General features: G+C 50.9%; 1 protein-coding gene across 1 annotated transcript in view; it reads right to left on the bottom strand.

Annotated features, from left to right (window-relative positions):
* Positions 1-23465, bottom strand: part of syt13 (synaptotagmin XIII) — a 39142-nt gene that overhangs the window by 15027 nt on the left and 650 nt on the right. The gene's annotated exons all lie outside the window — the stretch shown is intronic.

Below are 23465 nucleotides of genomic sequence, written 5' to 3'. Positions count from 1 at the left end.
AGCGCCCACAGTGGGTATAGACAGGGAGAAGAGCACCCACAGTGGCTATAGACAGGGGGGAGAGCACCCACAGTGGGCATAGACAGGGAGGGAGAGCACCCACAGTGGGTATAGACAGGAGGCAGAGCACCCACAGTGGGTATAGACAGGAGGCAGAGCACCCACAGTGGGTATAGACAGGGAGGAGAGCACCCACAGTGGGTATAGACAGGGAGGAGAGCACCCACAGTGGGTATAGACAGGGGGGGAGCACCCACAGTGGGTATAGACAGGGGGGAGAGCACCTAACCTGGGTATAGACAGGGGGGAGAGCACCCACAATGGGTATAGACAGGGAGGAGAGCACCCACCGTGGGTATAGACAGGGGGGAGAGCACCCACAGTGGGTATAGACAGGGAGAAGAGCACCCACAGTGGGCATAGACAGGGAGGGAGAGCACCCACAGTGGGTATAGACAGGAGGCAGAGCACCCACAGTGGGTATAGACAGGAGGCAGAGCACCCACAGTGGGTATAGACAGGGAGGAGAGCACCCACAGTGGGTATAGACAGGGGGGGAGCACCCACAGTGGGTATAGACAGGGGGGGAGCACCTAACCTGGGTATAGACAGGGGGGAGAGCACCCACAATGGGTATAGACAGGGAGGAGAGCACCCACCGTGGGTATAGACAGGGGGGAGAGCACCCACAGTGGGTATAGACAGGGGTGGAGAGCACCCACAGTGGGTATAGACAGGGAGGAGAGCACCCACAGTGGGTATAGACAGGGAGGAGAGCACCCACAGTGGGTATAGACAGGGGAGAGCACCCACAGTGGGTATAGACAGGGGGGGAGCACCCACAGTGGGTATAGACAGGGAGGAGAGCACCCATAGTGGGTATAGACAGGGGGGAATGCACCCACAGTGGGTATAGACAGGGGGGAGAGCACCCACAGTTGGTCAGGACAGGGGGGAAAGCGCCCACAGTGGGTATAGACAGGGAGGAGAGCACCCACAGTGGGTATAGACAGGGGGGAGAGCACCCACAGTGGGTATAGACAGGGAGGAGAGCACCCACAGTGGGTATAGACAGGGGAGAGCACCCACAGTGGGTATAGACAGGGAGGAGAGCACCCACAGTGGGTATAGACAGGGGGGAGCACCCACAGTGGGTATAGACAGGGAGGAGAGCACCCATAGTGGGTATAGACAGGGGGGAATGCACCCACAGTGGGTATAGACAGGGGGGAGAGCACCCACAGTTGGTCAGGACAGGGGGGAAAGCGCCCACAGTGGGTATAGACAGGGAGGAGAGCACCCACAGTGGGTATAGACAGGGGGGAATGCGCCCACAGTGGGTATAGACAGGGCGGAGAGCACCCACAGTTGGTAAGGACAGGGGGGAGAGCACCCACAGTAGGTATAGACAGGGGGGAATGCGCCCACAGTGGGTATAGACAGGGGGGAATGCGCCCACAGTGGGTATAGACAGGGGGGAGAGCACCCACAGTTGGTAAGGACAGGGGGGAGAGCACCCACAGTGGGTATAGACAGGGGGGAGAGCACCCACAGTTGGTAAGGACAGAGGGGAGAGCACCCACAAGGGGAGCCTTCATACAAATTGTACTGATGCTCGGTCAAATAGTTCGTTACCCATCGATTACTACGTTCAGATTTCATAGCAAGTGCCAAAATGGCGATACCAGTTGGTAACCCATGAGTTCTCTCTCACTGTTAAAGTGAACTGTTGTGGCTTCCAATCTCCATTAATTTATCAATAAAATCAACATGGGCTGTGAATATTGCAACACAGAGTTCTGCCCACTTCTCAGACCTCTAAACGCGCCCACAAAATTTGAAGGTAACCCTAAAAGCTAAAAAAACCTTATTTTTCCAAGAAGCATAACAGATTTATACCCAGGTGAATTGACTTTGTCTCTGGTTGGTTAAAAAATCCTAAAAATTCCTGGCATGTAATTTGATAGCGCCCATGTATGGAACGAAAATTGCTTTGTGACTAGGAAAGCTAGCTATGCTAAACACGATGCGGGAAATGTTCCTATACCTGTGTCAATTCAATACAATACCATTTATACCCAACCAGACTTAATATAAAAAAATTTAAAATGTATTTCCTGCCCTCAGTTTTTCAAGTTTTTTTTCAGGTTTTTCTGTGGCAGTTATTCCCTCCTCCCAATACCATGCACCATTCCTCAGCCTGAGGACACTATAAGTCCTGCTGACGTTTTTTATCCGAGAACAGTAGTACACAACACCGCTGTGGCCTTTCTACGATCCTCCATTCTTCCATGTGGAGTAGTGTTGCTCTCTGCGATCCTCCCCCGTGGAAAAAGCACCTCATCTCTGCCCGCTGCCTCACTCTGGATGACCTGCTCGAAACTGGAAGCTCATTGGGCGTGAAACGGGCGATAATGAATCGGCTGCCCGTTTTACATCTCTCCCAATTTTCATTCCCGTTTTGCACTATCGCACAAGGTCAAGATTACCCCCATTATGTCGGGAATTATCGGTGTAAATTGTACAAATGCACAAGGCCTCGCAACAGTTGAAGACCCGTTCACACCCACGCAGTCAGACCATTGAGGAAGTAGTGAGGGATCTCCTGGCGGATGAGAATTAGAACAAAAAAAAGCCCAAGCGGTCCATCGGCCTCTTGCCTCCCCCCCCCCATCCCACCCCACCTACCCCCTTCCAACCACTGGCCATGTACAGATTGCTATACTCCACACTCAACCAAACCCACTCAATCTCCCGAGGGAGGCAACCAAACCACAGGCAAATCGGTCAGAAAGTACAGCCGTGGAAACTTCTCCCTAACTTAGTGCGAATCAAGCAAAAGACTGCAGGATATTATTCCAATCTCATGACCCACACTGTCCAATTCTGACCAGGAACATTCTATAGATGACACGGCTAATTATCTCAGTGGCACAGCAATCATCATTTAAGCACCTACATGTACGTTTCCAGCGAGGGGAGAGGAGCGGAGCGCAAACAGTAAGTAAGAGCGGAGCGAGAGGAAGAGACGGGTAGGAGGTGAGAAAGGCGGAAGGGAAAGGGCAAGAGAAAAATAGAAGTGGAGGAGAAAAACGAAGTAGAAATAAGGACGAATGGAAAGACAATGAGGGTAATTTTGATTTTGGGTGATAGTGCGAAATGAGTGATGTTGGATCAGCCGCCCGTTCTACATCTCTCCCGAGTTTCATTTCCATTGACTTCAAGATATTTTAATAATATTTTAGCCTCATCAGTAGCAGTACTCTTAGTTAGAGGGCATGAGAGTTGTTTGTCCTGGAGCTGGTTGTTAAAAGAAAACATTTCTGGGAACTACTGAATCAGATTGTTTTAGATTTACTGCCGAAGTTGACATTGTGCGAGTGAACGGTGAGCAAACTTTGGCTTCAGAATAGGAAAATAAAATATAATTTCGCTCCAGAGATTCAAGATTTTGATCCAGCAAGTTAGATCCGCCCAGTACATCCAGTCCATCCTGTTGTGTTAAATGTAATTTGTGTTTTCAGGTAAAAGTTAACCATCGTGCACTAGCCTGAAGCAAACAGATATTGTACTCAAGCACCCAGTTTCTGCCTAACATCTGTCCTGTAGAGCCCTGCATTAAAGGTGACGTGTTCTCATCTAAATTGCTGCATAGCCCTAAATGTTATAAAGGGTGATAACTGTCCATTGACTGGTGTCTGACAGTCACCCTTTGTTCCCACGTCAGAGACAGCACGAGAAGAGATTTTACATAGAATTTCCTCCTTTGTCACACTGGGAAGTTTGTATCCGGTTTCAGTGATAGAGACAGAGGGCAAAGGGCATAGCTTGGTGCCTGGAGGTGATGAGCTGCTTATATTAGCTAAATGGACTGTAGTGTATGGAGCTTTGGTGCAAAAGGCCTGCACAGGTTTGTATGTGTCTGTGGGGCCTTAGTGTGAAAGTACAGGTCTGTGGGGTCTTGGTGTGAAAATACAGGTTTGTGGAGCCTTGGTGTGAAAGTACAGGTCTGAGGGGTCTTGGTGTGAAAATACAGGTTTGTGGGGCCTTGGTGTGAAAGTACAGGTCTGTGAGGTCTTGCTGTGAAAGTACAGGTCTGTGGGGCCTTGGTGTGAAAGTACAGGTCTGTGGGGCCTTGGTGTGAAAGTACAGGTCTGTGAGGTCTTGGTGTGAAAGTACAGGTCTGTGGGGCCTTGGTGCGAAAGTACAGGTCTGTGAGGTCTTGGTGTGAAAGTACAGGTCCGTGAGGCCTTGCTGTGACAGTACAGGTCTGTGGGGCCTTGGTGTGAAAGTACAGGTCTGTGGGGTCTTGGTGTGAAAGTACAGGTCTGTGAAGTCTTGGTGTGAAAGTACAGGTCTGTGGGGTCTTGGTGTGAAAGTACAGGTCTGTGGGGTCTTGGTGTGAAAGTACAGGTCTGTGGGGCCTTGGTGTGAAAGTACAGGTCTGTGGGGCCTTGGTGTGAAAATACAGGTCTGTGGGGTCTTGGTGTGAAAATACAGGTCTGTGGGGTCTTGGTGTGAAAGTACAGGTCTGTGAGGTCTTGGTGTGAAAGTACAGGTCTGTGGGGTCTTGGTGTGAAAGTACAGGTCTGTGGGGCCTTGTTGTGAAAGTACAGGTCTGTGGGGTCTTGGTGTGAAAGTACAGGTCTGTGGGGCCTTGGTGTGAAAGTACAGGACTGTGGGGCCTTGGTGTGAAAGTACAGGTATGTGGGGTCTTGCTGTGAAAATACAGGTCTGTGGGGTCTTGGTGTGAAAGTACAGGTCCGTGGGGCCTTGGTGTGAAAGTACAGGTCTGTGGGGTCTTGGGGTGAAAGTACAGGTCTGTGAGGTCTTGGTGTGAAAGTACAGGTCTGTGGGGTCTTGGTGAGAAAGTACAGGTCTGTGGGGCCTTGGTGTGAAAGGACAGGTCTGTGGGGACTTGGTGTGAAAATACAGGTCTGTGAGGTCTTGGTGTGAAAGTACAGGTCTGTGGGGCCTTGCTGTGAAAGTACAGGTCTGTGGGGACTTGGTGTGAAAGTACAGGTCTGTGGGGCCTTGGTGTGAAAGTACAGGTCTGTGGGGTCCTGGTGTGAAAGTACAGGTCTGTGGGGCCTTGCTGTGAAAGTACAGGTCTGTGGGGACTTGGTGTGAAAGTACAGGTCTGTGGGGCCTTGGAGTGAAAGTACAGGTCTGTGGGGTCCTGGTGTGAAAGTACAGGTCTGTGGGGCCTTGATGTGAAAGTACAGGTCTGTGGGGTCTTGGTGTGAAAGTACAGGTCTGTGGGGTCTTGGTGAGAAAGTACAGGTCTGTGGGGTCTTGGTGTGAAAGTATAGGTCTGTGGGGTCTTGGTGTGAAAGTATAGGTCTGTGGGGCCTTGATGTGAAAGTACAGGTCTGTGGGGTCTTGGTGTGAAAGTACAGGTCTGTGAGGTCTTGGTATGAAAGTACAGGTCTGTGGGGTCTTGGTGTGAAAGTATAGGTCTGTGGGGCCTTGGTGTGAAAGTACAGGTCTGTGGGGTCTTGGTGTGAAAGTACAGGTCCGTGGGGCCTTGGTGTGAAAGTACAGGTCTGTGAGGTCTTGGTATGAAAGTACAGGTCTGTGGGGTCTTGGTGTGAAAGTACAGGTCCGTGGGGTCTTGGTGTGAAAGTACAGGTCTGTGGGGTCTTGGTATGAAAGTACAGGTCTGTGAGGTCTTGGTGTGAAAGTACAGGTCTGTGGGGTCTTGGTGTGAAAGTACAGGTCTGTGAGGTCTTGGTGTGAAAGTACAGGTCTGTGGGGTCTTGGTGTGAAAGTACAGGTCTGTGAGGTCTTGCTGTGAAAGTACAGGTCTGTGGGGCCATGCTGTGAAAATACAGGTCTGTGGGGTCTTGGTGTGAAAATACAGGTCTGTGGGGTCTTGGTGTGAAAGTACAGGTCTGTGGGGTCTTGGTGTGAAAGTGCAGGTTTGTGGGGCCTTGGTGTGAAAGTACAGGTCTGTGGGGCCTTGGTGTGAAAGTACAGGTCTGTGGGGTCCTGGTGTGAAAGTACAGGTCTGTGGGACCTTGATGTGAAAGTACAGGTCTGTGGGTCCTTGGTGTGAAAGTACAGGTCTGTGGGGTCTTGGTGTGAAAATACAGGTCTGTGGGGTCTTGGTGTGAAAGTACAGGTCTGTGGGGTCTTGGTGTGAAAATACAGGTCTGTGGGGTCTTGGTGTGAAAGTACAGGTCTGTGAGGTCTTGCTGTGACAGTACAGGTCTGTGAGGTCTTGGTGTGAAAGTACAGGTCTGTGGGGTCTTGGTGTGAAAGTACAGGTCTGTGAGGTCTTGCTGTGAAAGTACAGGTCTGTGGGGCCATGCTGTGAAAATACAGGTCTGTGGGGTCTTGGTGTGAAAATACAGGTCTGTGGGGCCTTGGTGTGAAAATACAGGTCTGTGGGGTCTTGGTGTGAAAATACAGGTCTGTGGGGTCTTGGTGTGAAAATACAGGTCTGTGGGGTCTTGGTGTGAAAGTACAGGTCTGTGAGGTCTTGGTGTGAAAGTACAGGTCTGTGGGGTCTTGGTGTGAAAGTACAGGTCTGTGGGGCCTTGTTGTGAAAGTACAGGTCTGTGGGGTCTTGGTGTGAAAGTACAGGTCTGTGGGGCCTTGGTGTGAAAGTACAGGACTGTGGGGCCTTGGTGTGAAAGTACAGGTATGTGGGGTCTTGCTGTGAAAATACAGGTCTGTGGGGTCTTGGTGTGAAAGTACAGGTCCGTGGGGCCTTGGTGTGAAAGTACAGGTCTGTGGGGTCTTGGGGTGAAAGTACAGGTCTGTGAGGTCTTGGTGTGAAAGTACAGGTCTGTGGGGTCTTGGTGAGAAAGTACAGGTCTGTGGGGCCTTGGTGTGAAAGGACAGGTCTGTGGGGACTTGGTGTGAAAATACAGGTCTGTGAGGTCTTGGTGTGAAAGTACAGGTCTGTGGGGCCTTGCTGTGAAAGTACAGGTCTGTGGGGACTTGGTGTGAAAGTACAGGTCTGTGGGGCCTTGGTGTGAAAGTACAGGTCTGTGGGGTCCTGGTGTGAAAGTACAGGTCTGTGGGGCCTTGCTGTGAAAGTACAGGTCTGTGGGGACTTGGTGTGAAAGTACAGGTCTGTGGGGCCTTGGAGTGAAAGTACAGGTCTGTGGGGTCCTGGTGTGAAAGTACAGGTCTGTGGGGCCTTGATGTGAAAGTACAGGTCTGTGGGGTCTTGGTGTGAAAGTACAGGTCTGTGGGGTCTTGGTGAGAAAGTACAGGTCTGTGGGGTCTTGGTGTGAAAGTATAGGTCTGTGGGGTCTTGGTGTGAAAGTATAGGTCTGTGGGGCCTTGATGTGAAAGTACAGGTCTGTGGGGTCTTGGTGTGAAAGTACAGGTCTGTGAGGTCTTGGTATGAAAGTACAGGTCTGTGGGGTCTTGGTGTGAAAGTATAGGTCTGTGGGGCCTTGGTGTGAAAGTACAGGTCTGTGGGGTCTTGGTGTGAAAGTACAGGTCCGTGGGGCCTTGGTGTGAAAGTACAGGTCTGTGAGGTCTTGGTATGAAAGTACAGGTCTGTGGGGTCTTGGTGTGAAAGTACAGGTCCGTGGGGTCTTGGTGTGAAAGTACAGGTCTGTGGGGTCTTGGTATGAAAGTACAGGTCTGTGAGGTCTTGGTGTGAAAGTACAGGTCTGTGGGGTCTTGGTGTGAAAGTACAGGTCTGTGAGGTCTTGGTGTGAAAGTACAGGTCTGTGGGGTCTTGGTGTGAAAGTACAGGTCTGTGAGGTCTTGCTGTGAAAGTACAGGTCTGTGGGGCCATGCTGTGAAAATACAGGTCTGTGGGGTCTTGGTGTGAAAATACAGGTCTGTGGGGTCTTGGTGTGAAAGTACAGGTCTGTGGGGTCTTGGTGTGAAAGTGCAGGTTTGTGGGGCCTTGGTGTGAAAGTACAGGTCTGTGGGGCCTTGGTGTGAAAGTACAGGTCTGTGGGGTCCTGGTGTGAAAGTACAGGTCTGTGGGACCTTGATGTGAAAGTACAGGTCTGTGGGTCCTTGGTGTGAAAGTACAGGTCTGTGGGGTCTTGGTGTGAAAATACAGGTCTGTGGGGTCTTGGTGTGAAAGTACAGGTCTGTGGGGTCTTGGTGTGAAAGTACAGGTCTGTGGGGTCGTGGTGTGAAAGTACAGGTTTGTGAGGTCTTGGTGTGAAAGTACAGGTCTGTGGGTCCTTGGTGTGAAAGTGCAGGTCTGTGGGGCCATGCTGTGAAAATACAGGTCTGTGGGGTCTTGGTGTGAAAGTACAGGTTTGTGGGGCCTTGGTGTGAAAGTACAGGTCTGTGGGGCCATGCTGTGAAAATACAGGTCTGTGGGGTCTTGGTGTGAAAGTACAGGTTTGTGGGGCCTTGGTGTGAAAGTACAGGTCTGTGGGGCCTTGGTGTGAAAGTACAGGTCTGTGGGGTCCTGGTGTGAAAGTGCAGGTTTGTGGGGCCGTGGTGTGAAAGTACAGGTCTGTGGGGCCTTGGTGTGAAAGTACAGGTCTGTGGGGTCCTGGTGTGAAAGTACAGGTCTGTGGGTCCTTGGTGTGAAAGTACAGGTCTGTGGGGCCTTGGTGTGAAAGTACAGGTCTGTGGGGCCTTGGTGTGAAAGTACAGGTCTGTGGGGTCTTGGTGTGAAAGTACAGGTCTGTGGGTCCTTGGTGTGAAAGTACAGGTCTGTGGGGTCTTGGTGTGAAAGTACAGGTCTGTGAGGTCTTGGGGTGAAAGTACAGGTCTGTGGGGTCTTGGTATGAAAGTACAGGTCCGTGGGGTCTTGGTGTGACAGTACAGGTCTGTGGGGTCTTGGTGTGAAAGTACAGGTCTGTGGGGTCTTGGTGTGAAAGTACAGGTCTGTGAGGTCTTGGGGTGAAAGTACAGGTCTGTGGGGTCTTGGTATGAAAGTACAGGTCCGTGGGGTCTTGGTGTGACAGTACAGGTCTGTGGGGTCTTGGTGTGAAAGTACAGGTCTGTGGGGTCTGGGTGTGAAAGTACAGGTCTGTGGGACCTTGGTGTGAAAGTACAGGTCTGTGGGGCCTTGATGTGAAAGTACAGGTCTGTGGGGCCTTGGTGTGAAAGTACAGGTCTGTGGGGCCTTGATGTGAAAGTACAGGTCTGTGAGGTCTTGGGGTGAAAGTACAGGTCTGTGGGGTTTTGGTGTGAAAGTACAGGTCCGTGGGGCCTTGGTGTGAATGTACAGGTCTGTGAGGTCTTGGTGTGAAAGTACAGGTCTGTGGGGCCTTGGTGTGAAAGTACAGGTCTGTGGGGTCTTGGTGTGAAAGTACAGGTCTGTGAGGTCTTGGTGTGAAAGTACAGGTCTGTGGGGTCTTGGTGTGAAAGTACAGGTCTGTGGGGTCTTGGTGTGAAAGTACAGGTCTGTGAGGTCTTGGTGTGAAAGTACAGGTCTGTGAGGTCTTGATGTGAAAGTACAGGTCTGTGGGGCCTTGGTGTGAAAGTACAGGTCTGTGGGGTCTTGGTGTGAAAGTACAGGTCTGTGAGGTCTTGGTGTGAAAGTACAGGTCTGTGGGGTCTTGGTGTGAAAGTATAGGTCTGTGGGGTCTTGGTGTGAAAGTACAGGTCTGTGGGGTCTTGGGGTGAAAGTGCAGGTCTGTGGGGTCTTGCTGTGAAAATACAGGTCTGTGGGGTCTTGGTGTGAAAGTACAGGTCTGTGGGGTCTTGGGGTGAAAGTGCAGGTCTGTGAGGTCTTGGGGTGAAAGTGCAGGTCTGTGAGGTCTTGGTGTGAAAGTACAGGTCTGTGGGGCCTTGCTGTGACAGTACAGGTCTGTGGGGTCGTGGTGTGAAAGTACAGGTCTGTGGGGTCTTGGTGTGAAAGTACAGGTCTGTGGGGTCTTGGTGTGAAAGTACAGGTCTGTGAGGTCTTGGTGTGAAAGTACAGGTCTGTGGGGTCTTGGTGTGAAAGTACAGGTCTGTGGGGTCTTGGTGTGAAAGTACAGGTCTGTGAGGTCTTGGGGTGAAAGTGCAGGTCTGTGAGGTCTTGGTGTGAAAGTACAGGTCTGTGAGGTCTTGGTGTGAAAGTACAGGTCTGTGAGGTCTTGGGGTGAAAGTGCAGGTCTGTGAGGTCTTGGGGTGAAAGTGCAGGTCTGTGAGGTCTTGGTGTGAAAGTACAGGTCTGTGAGGTCTTGGTGTGAAAGTACAGGTCTGTGGGGTCTTGGGGTGAAAGTACAGGTCTGTGAGGTCTTGGGGTGAAAGTGCAGGTCTGTGGGGTCTTGGTGTGAAAGTACAGGTCTGCGGGGTCTTGGTGTGAAAGTACAGGTCTGTGGGATCTTGGTGTGAAAATACAGCTCTGTGGGGTCTTGGTGTGAAAGTACAGGTCTGTGGGGTCTTGGTGTGAAAGTACAGGTCTGTGGGGTCTTGCTGTGACAGTACGGGTCTGTGGGGTCTTAGTGTGAAAGTACAGGTCTGTGGGACCTTGATGTGAAAGTACAGGTCTGTGGGGCCTTGGTGTGAAAGTACAGGTCTGTGGGGTCTTGGTGTGAAAGTACAGGTCTGTGGGGTCTTAGTGTGAAAGTACAGGTCTGTGGGGCCTTGATGTGAAAGTACAGGTCTGTGGGGCCTTGGTGTGAAAGAACAGGTCTGTGGGGTCTTGGTGTGAAAGTACAGGTCTGTGGGGTCTTAGTGTGAAAGTACAGGTCTGTGGGGTCTTGGTGTGAAAGTACAGGTCTGTGGGGTCTTGGTGTGAAAGTACAGGTCTGTGGGGTCTTAGTGTGAAAGTACAGGTCTGTGGGGCCTTGGTGTGAAAGTACAGGTCTGTGGGGTCTTGGTGTGAAAGTACAGGTCTGTGGGGCCTTGGTGTGAAAGTACAGGTCTGTGAGGGCTTGGTGTGAAAGTACAGGTCTGTGAGGTCTTGGTGTGAAAGTGCAGGTCTGTGGGGTCTTGGTATGAAAGTACAGGTCTGTGGGGTCTTGGTGTGAAAGTACAGGTCTGTGGGGTCTTGGTGTGAAAGTACAGGTCTGTGGGGTCTTGGTGTGAAAGTACAGGTCTGTGAGGTCTTGGTGTGAAAGTACAGGTCTGTGAGGTCTTGGTGTGAAAGTACAGGTCTGTGGGGTCTTGGTGTGAAAGTACAGGTCTGTGAGGTCTTGGTGTGAAAGTGCAGGTCTGTGAGGTCTTGGTGTGAAAGTACAGGTCTGTGGGGCCTTGCTGTGACAGTACAGGTCTGTGGGGTCGTGGTGTGAAAGTACAGGTCTGTGGGGTCTTGATGTGAAACTACAGGTCTGTGGGGTCGTGGTGTGAAAGTACAGGTCTGCGGGGTCTTGGTGTGAAAGTACAGGTCTGCGGGGTCTTGGTGTGAAAGTACAGGTCTGCGGGGTCTTGGTGTGAAAGTACAGGTCTGTGGGGCCTTGGTGTGAAAGTACAGGTCTGTGGGGCCTTGGTGTGAAAGTACAGGTCTGTGGGGTCTTGGTGTGAAAGTACAGGTCTGTGGGGCCTTGCTGTGACAGTACAGGTCTGTGGGGTCGTGGTGTGAAAGTACAGGTCTGCGGGGTCTTGGTGTGAAAGTACAGGTCTGTGGGGCCTTGCTGTGACAGTACAGGTCTGTGGGGTCTTGGTGTGAAAGTACAGGTCTGTGAGGTCTTGGGGTGAAAGTGCAGGTCTGTGAGGTCTTGGTGTGAAAGTGCAGGTCTGTGGGGTCTTGGTGTGAAAGTACAGGTCTGTGGTGTCTTGATGTGAAAATACAGGTCTGTGGGGTCTTGGTGTGAAAGTATAGGTCTGTGGGACCTTGGTGTGAAATTACAGGTCTGTGGGGTCTTGGTGTGAAAATACAGCTCTGTGGGGTCTTGGTGTGAAAGTACAGGTCTGTGGGGTCTTGGTGTGAAAGTACAGGTCTGTGGGGCCTTGGTGTGAAAGTACAGGTCTGTGGGGTCTTGGTGTGAAAGTACAGGTCTGTGGGGTCTTGGTGTGAAAGTACAGGTCTGCGGGATCTTGGTGTGAAAGTACAGGTCTGTGGGGTCTTGGTGTGAAAATACAGCTCTGTGGGGTCTTGGTGTGAAAGTACAGGTCTGTGGGGTCTTGGTGTGAAAGTACAGGTCTGTGGGGTCTTGCTGTGACAGTACGGGTCTGTGGGGTCTTAGTGTGAAAGTACAGGTCTGTGGGACCTTGATGTGAAAGTACAGGTCTTTGAGGTCTTGGGGTGAAAGTACAGGTCTGTGGGGTCTTAGTGTGAAAGTACAGGTCTGTGGGGCCTTGATGTGAAAGTACAGGTCTGTGGGGCCTTGGTGTGAAAGTACAGGTCTGTGAGGGCTTGGTGTGAAAGTACAGGTCTGTGAGGGCTTGGTGTGAAAGTACAGGTCTGTGGGGTCTTGGTGTGAAAGTACAGGTCTGTGGGGTCTTGGTGTGAAAGTACAGGTCCGTGAGGTCTTGGTGTGAAAGTACAGGTCTGTGAGTTCTTGGTGTGAAAATACAGGTCTGTGGGGTCTTGGTGTGAAAGTACAGGTCCGTGAGGTCTTGGTGTGAAAGTACAGGTCTGTGGGGTCTTGGTGTGAAAGTGCCGGCCTGTGGGGTCTTGCTGTGAAAATACAGGTCTGTGGGGTCTTGGTGTGAAATTACAGGTCTGTGGGGTCTTGGTATGAAAGTACAGGTCTGTGGGGTCTTGGTGTGAAAATACAGGTCTGTGGGGTCTTGGTGTGAAAATACAGGTCTGTGGGGTCTTGGTGTGAAAGTACAGGTCTGTGAGGTCTTGGTGTGAAAGTACAGGTCTGTGGGGTCTTGCTGTGAAAATACAGGTCTGTGGGGTCTTGGTGTGAAAGTACAGGTCTGTGGGGTCTTGGTGTGAAAGTACAGGTCTGTGGGGTCTTGGTGTGAAAATACAGGTCTGTGGGGTCTTGGTGTGAAAGTACAGGTCTGTGGGGTCTTGGTGTGAAAGTGCCGGCCTGTGGGGTCTTGGTGTGAAAATACAGGTCTGTGGGGTCTTGGTGTGAAAGTGCCGGCCTGTGGGGTCTTGCTGTGAAAATACAGGTCTGTGGGGTCTTGGTGTGAAAGTACAGGTCTGTGAGGTCTTGGTGTGAAAATACAGGTCTGTGGGGTCTTGGTGTGAAAATACAGGTCTGTGGGAACTTGATGTGAAACTACAGGTCCGTGGGGCCTTGGTGTGAAAGTACAGGTCTGTGAGGCCTTGCTGTGAAAGTACAGGTCTGTGGGACCTTGGTGTGAAAGTACAGGTCTGTGGGATCTTGGTGTGAAAGTACAGGTCTGTGGGGTCTTGGTGTGAAAGTACAGGTCTGTGGGGTCTTGGTGTGAAAATACAGGTCTGTGGGGTCTTGGTGTGAAAGTACAGGTCTGTGGGAACTTGATGTGAAACTACAGGTCTGTGGGGCCTTGGTGTGAAAGTACAGGTCTGTGGGGTCTTGGTGTGAAAGTACAGGTCTGTGGGGCCTTGGTGTGAAAGTACAGGTCTGTGGGGTCTTGGTGTGAAAGTACAGGTCTGTGGGGTCTTGGTGTGAAAGTACAGGTCTGTGGGGTCTTGGTGTGAAAGTACAGGTCTGTGGGGTCTTGGTGTGAAAATACAGGTCTGTGGGACCTTGGTGTGAAAGTACAGGTCTGTGGGGTCTTGGTGTGAAAGTACAGGTCTGTGGGGTCTTGGTGTGAAAGTACAGGTCTGTGGGGTCTTGCTGTGAAAGTACAGGTCTGTGGGACCTTGTTGTGAAAGTACAGGTCTGTGGGGTCTTGCTGTGAAAATACAGGTCTGTGGGGTCTTGGTGTGAAAGTACAGGTCTGTGGGGTCTTGGTGTGAAAGTACAGGTCTGTGGGGTCTTGGTGTGAAAGTACAGGTCTGTGGGGTCTTGGTGTGAAAATACAGGTCTGTGGGACCTTGGTGTGAAAGTACAGGTCTGTGGGGTCTTGGTGTGAAAGTACAGGTCTGTGGGGTCTTGGTGTGAAAGTACAGGTCTGTGGGGTCTTGCTGTGAAAGTACAGGTCTGTGGGGTCTTGCTGTGAAAATACAGGTCTGTGGGGTCTTGGTGTGAAAGTACAGGTCTGTGGGGTCTTGGTGTGAAAGTACAGGTCTGTGGGGTCTTGGTGTGAAAGTACAGGTCTGTGGGGTCTTGGTGTGAAAGTACAGGTCTGTGGGGTCTTGGTGTGAAAGTACAGGTCTGTGGGGTCTTGGTGTGAAAGTACAGGTCTGTGGGGTCTTGCTGTGAAAATACAGGTCTGTGGGGTCTTGGTGTGAAGGTACAGATCTGTGGGGACTTGGTGTGAAGGTACAGATCTGTGGGGACTTGGTGTGAAGGTACAGATCTGTGGGGTCTTGCTGTGAAAATACAGGTCTGTGGGGTCTTGGTGTGAAGGTACAGATCTGTGGGGACTTGGTGTGAAAGTACAGGTCTGTGGGGACTTGGTGTGAAGGTACAGATCTGTGGGGTCTTGGTGTGAAAGTACAGGTCTGTGGGGTCTTGGTGTGAAAGTACAGGTCTGTGGGGTCTTGGTGTGAAAGTACAGGTCTGTGGGGTCCTGGTGTGAAAATACAGGTCTGTGGGGCCTTGGTGTGAAAGTACAGGTCTGTGGGAACTTGATGTGAAACTACAGGTCCGTGGGGCCTTGGTGTGAAAGTACAGGTCTGTGGGAACTTGATGTGAAAGTACAGGTCTGTGGGACCTTGGTGTGAAAGTACAGGTCTGTGGGACTTTGGTGTGAAAGTACAGGTCTGTGGGGTCTTGCTGTGACAGTACGGGTCTGTGGGGTCGTGGTGTGAAAATACAGGTCTGTGGGACCTTGATGTGAAAGTACAGGTCTGTGGGGTCTTGGTGTGACAGTACAGGTCTGTGGGGTCTTGGTGTGAAAGTACAGGTCTGTGGGGCCATGCTGTGAAAATACAGGTCTGTGAGGTCTTGGTGTGAAAGTACAGGTCTGTGGGGTCTTGGTGTGAAAGTACAGGTCCGTGAGGCCTTGCTGTGAAAGTACAGGTCCGTGAGGCCTTGCTGTGACAGTACAGGTCTGTGGGGTCGTGGTGTGAAAGTACAGGTCTGTGGGGTCTTGGTGTGAAAGTACAGGTCTGTGGGGTCTTGGTGTGAAAGTACAGGTCTGTGAGGTCTTGGTGTGAAAGTACGGGTCTGTGGGGTCTTGGTGTGAAAGTACAGGTCTGTGGGGTCTTGGTGTGAAAGTACAGGTCTGTGAGGTCTTGGGGTGAAAGTGCAGGTCTGTGAGGTCTTGGTGTGAAAGTACAGGTCTGTGAGGTCTTGGTGTGAAAGTACAGGTCTGTGAGGTCTTGGGGTGAAAGTGCAGGTCTGTGAGGTCTTGGGGTGAAAGTGCAGGTCTGTGAGGTCTTGGTGTGAAAGTACAGGTCTGTGAGGTCTTGGTGTGAAAGTACAGGTCTGTGGGGTCTTGGGGTGAAAGTACAGGTCTGTGAGGTCTTGGGGTGAAAGTGCAGGTCTGTGGGGTCTTGGTGTGAAAGTACAGGTCTGCGGGGTCTTGGTGTGAAAGTACAGGTCTGTGGGATCTTGGTGTGAAAATACAGCTCTGTGGGGTCTTGGTGTGAAAGTACAGGTCTGTGGGGTCTTGGTGTGAAAGTACAGGTCTGTGGGGTCTTGCTGTGACAGTACGGGTCTGTGGGGTCTTAGTGTGAAAGTACAGGTCTGTGGGACCTTGATGTGAAAGTACAGGTCTGTGGGGCCTTGGTGTGAAAGTACAGGTCTGTGGGGTCTTGGTGTGAAAGTACAGGTCTGTGGGGTCTTAGTGTGAAAGTACAGGTCTGTGGGGCCTTGATGTGAAAGTACAGGTCTGTGGGGCCTTGGTGTGAAAGTACAGGTCTGTGGGGTCTTGGTGTGAAAGTACAGGTCTGTGGGGTCTTAGTGTGAAAGTACAGGTCTGTGGGGTCTTGGTGTGAAAGTACAGGTCTGTGGGGTCTTGGTGTGAAAGTACAGGTCTGTGGGGTCTTAGTGTGAAAGTACAGGTCTGTGGGGCCTTGGTGTGAAAGTACAGGTCTGTGGGGTCTTGGTGTGAAAGTACAGGTCTGTGGGGCCTTGGTGTGAAAGTACAGGTCTGTGAGGGCTTGGTGTGAAAGTACAGGTCTGTGAGGTCTTGGTGTGAAAGTGCAGGTCTGTGGGGTCTTGGTATGAAAGTACAGGTCTGTGGGGTCTTGGTGTGAAAGTACAGGTCTGTGGGGTCTTGGTGTGAAAGTACAGGTCTGTGGGGTCTTGGTGTGAAAGTACAGGTCTGTGAGGTCTTGGTGTGAAAGTACAGGTCTGTGAGGTCTTGGTGTGAAAGTACAGGTCTGTGGGGTCTTGGTGTGAAAGTACAGGTCTGTGAGGTCTTGGTGTGAAAGTGCAGGTCTGTGAGGTCTTGGTGTGAAAGTACAGGTCTGTGGGGCCTTGCTGTGACAGTACAGGTCTGTGGGGTCGTGGTGTGAAAGTACAGGTCTGTGGGGTCTTGATGTGAAACTACAGGTCTGTGGGGTCGTGGTGTGAAAGTACAGGTCTGCGGGGTCTTGGTGTGAAAGTACAGGTCTGCGGGGTCTTGGTGTGAAAGTACAGGTCTGCGGGGTCTTGGTGTGAAAGTACAGGTCTGTGGGGCCTTGGTGTGAAAGTACAGGTCTGTGGGGCCTTGGTGTGAAAGTACAGGTCTGTGGGGTCTTGGTGTGAAAGTACAGGTCTGTGGGGCCTTGCTGTGACAGTACAGGTCTGTGGGGTCGTGGTGTGAAAGTACAGGTCTGCGGGGTCTTGGTGTGAAAGTACAGGTCTGTGGGGCCTTGCTGTGACAGTACAGGTCTGTGGGGTCTTGGTGTGAAAGTACAGGTCTGTGAGGTCTTGGGGTGAAAGTGCAGGTCTGTGAGGTCTTGGTGTGAAAGTGCAGGTCTGTGGGGTCTTGGTGTGAAAGTACAGGTCTGTGGTGTCTTGATGTGAAAATACAGGTCTGTGGGGTCTTGGTGTGAAAGTATAGGTCTGTGGGACCTTGGTGTGAAAATACAGGTCTGTGGGGTCTTGGTGTGAAAATACAGCTCTGTGGGGTCTTGGTGTGAAAGTACAGGTCTGTGGGGTCTTGGTGTGAAAGTACAGGTCTGTGGGGCCTTGGTGTGAAAGTACAGGTCTGTGGGGTCTTGGTGTGAAAGTACAGGTCTGTGGGGTCTTGGTGTGAAAGTACAGGTCTGCGGGGTCTTGGTGTGAAAGTACAGGTCTGTGGGGTCTTGGTGTGAAAATACAGCTCTGTGGGGTCTTGGTGTGAAAGTACAGGTCTGTGGGGTCTTGGTGTGAAAGTACAGGTCTGTGGGGTCTTGCTGTGACAGTACGGGTCTGTGGGGTCTTAGTGTGAAAGTACAGGTCTGTGGGACCTTGATGTGAAAGTACAGGTCTTTGAGGTCTTGGGGTGAAAGTACAGGTCTGTGGGGTCTTAGTGTGAAAGTACAGGTCTGTGGGGCCTTGATGTGAAAGTACAGGTCTGTGGGGTCTTGGTGTGAAAGTACAGGTCTGTGAGGGCTTGGTGTGAAAGTACAGGTCTGTGAGGGCTTGGTGTGAAAGTACAGGTCTGTGGGGTCTTGGTGTGAAAGTACAGGTCTGTGGGGTCTTGGTGTGAAAGTACAGGTCCGTGAGGTCTTGGTGTGAAAGTACAGGTCTGTGAGTTCTTGGTGTGAAAATACAGGTCTGTGGGGTCTTGGTGTGAAAGTACAGGTCCGTGAGGTCTTGGTGTGAAAGTACAGGTCTGTGGGGTCTTGGTGTGAAAGTGCCGGCCTGTGGGGTCTTGCTGTGAAAATACAGGTCTGTGGGGTCTTGGTGTGAAATTACAGGTCTGTGGGGTCTTGGTATGAAAGTACAGGTCTGTGGGGTCTTGGTGTGAAAATACAGGTCTGTGGGGTCTTGGTGTGAAAATACAGGTCTGTGGGGTCTTGGTGTGAAAGTACAGGTCTGTGAGGTCTTGGTGTGAAAGTACAGGTCTGTGGGGTCTTGCTGTGAAAATACAGGTCTGTGGGGTCTTGGTGTGAAAGTACAGGTCTGTGGGGTCTTGGTGTGAAAGTACAGGTCTGTGGGGTCTTGGTGTGAAAATACAGGTCTGTGGGGTCTTGGTGTGAAAGTACAGGTCTGTGGGGTCTTGGTGTGAAAGTGCCGGCCTGTGGGGTCTTGGTGTGAAAATACAGGTCTGTGGGGTCTTGCTGTGAAAATACAGGTCTGTGGGGTCTTGGTGTGAAAGTACAGGTCTGTGAGGTCTTGGTGTGAAAATACAGGTCTGTGGGGTCTTGGTGTGAAAATACAGGTCTGTGGGAACTTGATGTGAAACTACAGGTCCGTGGGGCCTTGGTGTGAAAGTACAGGTCTGTGAGGCCTTGCTGTGAAAGTACAGGTCTGTGGGACCTTGGTGTGAAAGTACAGGTCTGTGGGATCTTGGTGTGAAAGTACAGGTCTGTGGGGTCTTGGTGTGAAAGTACAGGTCTGTGGGGTCTTGGTGTGAAAATACAGGTCTGTGGGGTCTTGGTGTGAAAGTACAGGTCTGTGGGAACTTGATGTGAAACTACAGGTCTGTGGGGCCTTGGTGTGAAAGTACAGGTCTGTGGGGTCTTGGTGTGAAAGTACAGGTCTGTGGGGCCTTGGTGTGAAAGTACAGGTCTGTGGGGTCTTGGTGTGAAAGTACAGGTCTGTGGGGTCTTGGTGTGAAAGTACAGGTCTGTGGGGTCTTGGTGTGAAAGTACAGGTCTGTGGGGTCTTGGTGTGAAAATACAGGTCTGTGGGACCTTGGTGTGAAAGTACAGGTCTGTGGGGTCTTGGTGTGAAAGTACAGGTCTGTGGGGTCTTGGTGTGAAAGTACAGGTCTGTGGGGTCTTGCTGTGAAAGTACAGGTCTGTGGGGTCTTGCTGTGAAAATACAGGTCTGTGGGGTCTTGGTGTGAAAGTACAGGTCTGTGGGGTCTTGGTGTGAAAGTACAGGTCTGTGGGGTCTTGGTGTGAAAGTACAGGTCTGTGGGGTCTTGGTGTGAAAGTACAGGTCTGTGGGGTCTTGGTGTGAAAGTACAGGTCTGTGGGGTCTTGGTGTGAAAGTACAGGTCTGTGGGGTCTTGCTGTGAAAATACAGGTCTGTGGGGTCTTGGTGTGAAGGTACAGATCTGTGGGGACTTGGTGTGAAGGTACAGATCTGTGGGGACTTGGTGTGAAGGTACAGATCTGTGGGGTCTTGCTGTGAAAATACAGGTCTGTGGGGTCTTGGTGTGAAGGTACAGATCTGTGGGGACTTGGTGTGAAAGTACAGGTCTGTGGGGACTTGGTGTGAAGGTACAGATCTGTGGGGTCTTGGTGTGAAAGTACAGGTCTGTGGGGTCTTGGTGTGAAAGTACAGGTCTGTGGGGTCTTGGTGTGAAAGTACAGGTCTGTGGGGTCCTGGTGTGAAAATACAGGTCTGTGGGGCCTTGGTGTGAAAGTACAGGTCTGTGGGAACTTGATGTGAAACTACAGGTCCGTGGGGCCTTGGTGTGAAAGTACAGGTCTGTGGGAACTTGATGTGAAAGTACAGGTCTGTGGGACCTTGGTGTGAAAGTACAGGTCTGTGGGACTTTGGTGTGAAAGTACAGGTCTGTGGGGTCTTGCTGTGACAGTACGGGTCTGTGGGGTCGTGGTGTGAAAATACAGGTCTGTGGGACCTTGATGTGAAAGTACAGGTCTGTGGGGTCTTGGTGTGACAGTACAGGTCTGTGGGGTCTTGGTGTGAAAGTACAGGTCTGTGGGGCCATGCTGTGAAAATACAGGTCTGTGAGGTCTTGGTGTGAAAGTACAGGTCTGTGGGGTCTTGGTGTGAAAGTACAGGTCCGTGAGGCCTTGCTGTGAAAGTACAGGTCCGTGAGGCCTTGCTGTGAAAGTACAGGTCTGTGGGAACTTGATGTGAGAGTACAGGTCTGTGGGGTCTTGGTGTGAAAGTACAGGTCTGTGGGGTCTTGGTGTGAAAGTACAGGTCTGTGGGGTCTTGGTGTGAAAGTACAGGTCTGTGGGGTCTTGGTGTGAAAGTACAGGTCTGTGGGGACTTGGTGTGAAAATACAGGTCTGTGGGGTCTTGGTGTGAAAGTACAGGTCTGTGGGGTCTTGGTGTGAAAGTACAGGTCCGTGGGGCCTTGGTGTGAATGTACAGGTCTGTGGGGCCTTGGTGTGAAAGTACAGGTCTGTGGGGCCTTGATGTGAAAGTACAGGTCTGTGGGGTCTTGGTGTGAAAGTACAGGTCTGTGGGGACTTGGTGTGAAAATACAGGTCTGTGGGGTCTTGGTGTGAAAGTACAGGTCTGTGGGGTCTTGGTGTGAAAGTACAGGTCCGTGGGGCCTTGGTGTGAATGTACAGGTCTGTGGGGCCTTGGTGTGAAAGTACAGGTCTGTGGGGCCTTGATGTGAAAGTACAGGTCTGTGGGGCCTTGGTGTGAAAGTACAGGTCTGTGGGGCCTTGGTGTGAAAGTACAGGTCTGTGGGGCCTTGGTGTGAAAGTAGAGGTCTGTGGGGCCTTGGTGTGAAAGTACAGGTCTGTGGGGCCTTGGTGTGTAATAATGTTGAAGAATACACACCCAAAACATCAAAAGGTGGGCTGTTGCTAATCTTAGAATTTCCCCCACCTTAACCCTCACTTTGCCCGTGGGTTAAAATGATCTCGTGGAGCTCATCAATGGCTAAAAATAGCTTCAATCCTGCATTTGACTTGTGTTGAACCTGACACAGGATTAACTGGAAGTTTGCACCCTCTGATTCTCCACTCAGTGGGAGTCATTTTAACTTTTACCATTGGGAGAAAAAGAGGTGATAGTGAATCGCCGGTACGTTTTTATCACGCGACCGAGTTTCTTCAATGGAAAAGAAAATTGAACTTTAAACAGGTTTCTTATTCACCACCATCCATTTTGCACCTGGCGATAAAAGTTAAAATTGCCCCCAATGTGTTCCCAAAGTCACCTGAACCATTGAGGACGGGGAGGGGGAGGGTAAGTAGGAAATATTTGTCCTAGTTGCATCATTTTAACCACATAAGGACATTAAATATCACACAGATTGACATCAACCTGTTTAATTCAAAAAGAGTCTGTACACAAGTAGTGAACCACAAGACAAAAGATGCATAACCTTTTCTGTGAAAAATATAAATTTGTCTTTCAGCAACGCTGCCCAATATATATTGTGATGCACAAGGCTTCGCAGTTGTCTGGGACAGGCTGGATGGACCAGAGAGTCTTTTCCTGTCAGTCATTGCTCGTATGTTTGTAATATGCTTTTGCCTTTTTGGACTGTTTTGACTCACTTTGCCAGTTGATGATCTAACATGTAGATGAGGACAGTCTGCACCTTACTTCCCAGACCCAAATTGCAGGGGGCCACTACCATTGCTGCTGGGGCAGGCATTTTACCCAACCTCCTTTATTTCCACGTAGCACTGCTGCAGTCCCCTGTTGGCAGAAATTGGATCCTGCCCCCTTCTCCTCTTCAATACAGGTGGCATTGGTGCAGTTGGCAAGTAACAGGGCCTTTGACCTTTTTGCTAGTTTCCAGCTGGCACTGCTGTTGGCAGGTATTGAATAGTCCAACATTTTGGTGCCAGGCCATATGTGTGTGTTTTATCAAACTGTTCGAGCTACAGTCCTGTGCTGAAGCTGACTTTCTGCAGCGGAACCAACCCTACTGCAAACCTCAACGCAACAGAAATCAGAAGAGTGTCTTGATGCTGGCAGACTTCTGCTCTTCATTCACTCTAGTTTCCTCATCGTGCATGGGAGGTTGCTATTCCTTTACCCACCTTTTAATATTTCATGCTATTTTCCTTCTAATAAGGTTTTCTCTCATATTACACATCGCTATCTGCCCGAGAGGTGGCCACTGTGGCTGTATGACTGGACGACAGGAATTTCATAATGGTGGCTGGGAGTGACACCTTTGCTGAATGCTGAATGCCTTACACCCTTTCCCCCTCCCCCCATCCCATTGAAAGAATGGTAGGGTCTGGTGAGGTGCTGATCTCAGCTGGGTGTCAGGGGCAAGCACTTAGTTGGGAGTAAGGGGCAGACATTTCCTCCACTGAGATCAGGAACTCACCAGCCCCTACCATTCTTTGGGGGAGCTGGGGGTGGGGGGAGGGTGCAGGAAGAGCCTATAAGGTGTTTCATTATTTTCTCCATTTCCCTTTCTTTACTGTGCATCCTTCCCCTCATTTAGTTCTGCACTTAGGTATCCCTGTCTGAAGATTGTCTGACCCATCTCAGGAGGTGCCATCAGAGGGACCAGTGGTTGGCTTGTTAGGACCCATTAAGTGCAGATAATGGTGTTCTACAGCATTTCTATCATTTGCAAAGTCTTATATTCCCTAACAAACCTCCAGAGTGCTTTTCTGCTGTCTATTCCACAGCTTAGTAGCTCTGTTTTGCATCCGTGGTTCTATACAAGGCTCGTTCCCAATCTCAAGCAGATCTAAATAATATTCCTGAATACCACACTCCCAAACGTCGTTCCCCTTTTGAATGTGGTAACTCGTGTCGCTTGGTATGGTTACACAGGCACTGACAAATCTACAGTACCTTGCCAAAAGTGGCAATTCTTCAAGTACGAGGTTGGGTTGTGTGTGTGTGTGTGTGTGTGTGTGTTGGGGGGGGCAGGCTATTTGACTATGGGAGGGCTTCCGTCAACTGAGCCTGATTCTGTTATCCTCACATGCGCAGTTTCAGCAAGGGTCGCTGTGTAGTGATCTGGGTGATGGACCCTGGCTGATTTGTCCTTAGTTTAACCAAATTGTTTGGCTCCTACTGCTACCCCACTGGAGAACAGCTAATTCAGCACACGAAAGATTCAGCTTGGAACTTTGTGGTTTGATACCCTTTATAACACTGAGCCATAGGAGGAAGCTCCTGTTATTGTTTACAACAAAATCAAATCCAACTAATATAATCACAAAATAACTAGGCCCTGCCACTCTCCGATATTGTATTGTTATAATAGAGAAGCCTTATGTAACACCATGGTCTGGATTTTCCTCGCTATCCTGTAGCAAATTGGGTGGGATGGTAGGAAAAATCCTACTGCCACCTCCCCACCCTAACCTCAGTTTCCCTCCACTCTGCTCCTGCTGTTGGCCACCCCTTCCCTGCCTGATGTATGTAAATATCGGCAGGAGGTGGGGTGGAGTGGGACAGAGCCTCGGTTCCTGACCCATTTCCCTCCCGTTCGCTCCTCTGATGGTGAAAGGCGACAGGAGGCCTAGGGTAGCAGCAGGAATGGCCCCAAAATGCTGTAAGTGGAGGCAGCGGGCATAGTAGAGGCCTCCTTTATCTCCAATTCACCCGGAATGGCTTGCCCGCACAAAGCCTTGGTCTCGGCCTGGGCCTTCAGTGGAATACTTCTCCCAGTCTTCAGGGCACTGTGGCCCCCTTTAAGCTTTCTTCCTGCCTCTTCCGGTCCCACTGCAGCATAGTCTGGAACATCCTGGGGTCCACTGGTGGGCTGCTGCTTGCTGACAGGAATCACACTAGCAGCCCGCCATGAATGCGAAACTGGGTTGGGAGTCATGGCGGGGATGGGGTCCTGCTCCGACCATAGCCCCATATCTGTAACCCCTCACT

This window comes from Heptranchias perlo, chromosome 12, assembly GCF_035084215.1.
Source record: "Heptranchias perlo isolate sHepPer1 chromosome 12, sHepPer1.hap1, whole genome shotgun sequence".
NCBI classification, from domain to species: domain Eukaryota; kingdom Metazoa; phylum Chordata; class Chondrichthyes; order Hexanchiformes; family Hexanchidae; genus Heptranchias; species Heptranchias perlo.
Note: the sequence above shows the minus strand (reverse complement) of the source record. Positions and strands in the feature narration are given on the sequence as shown.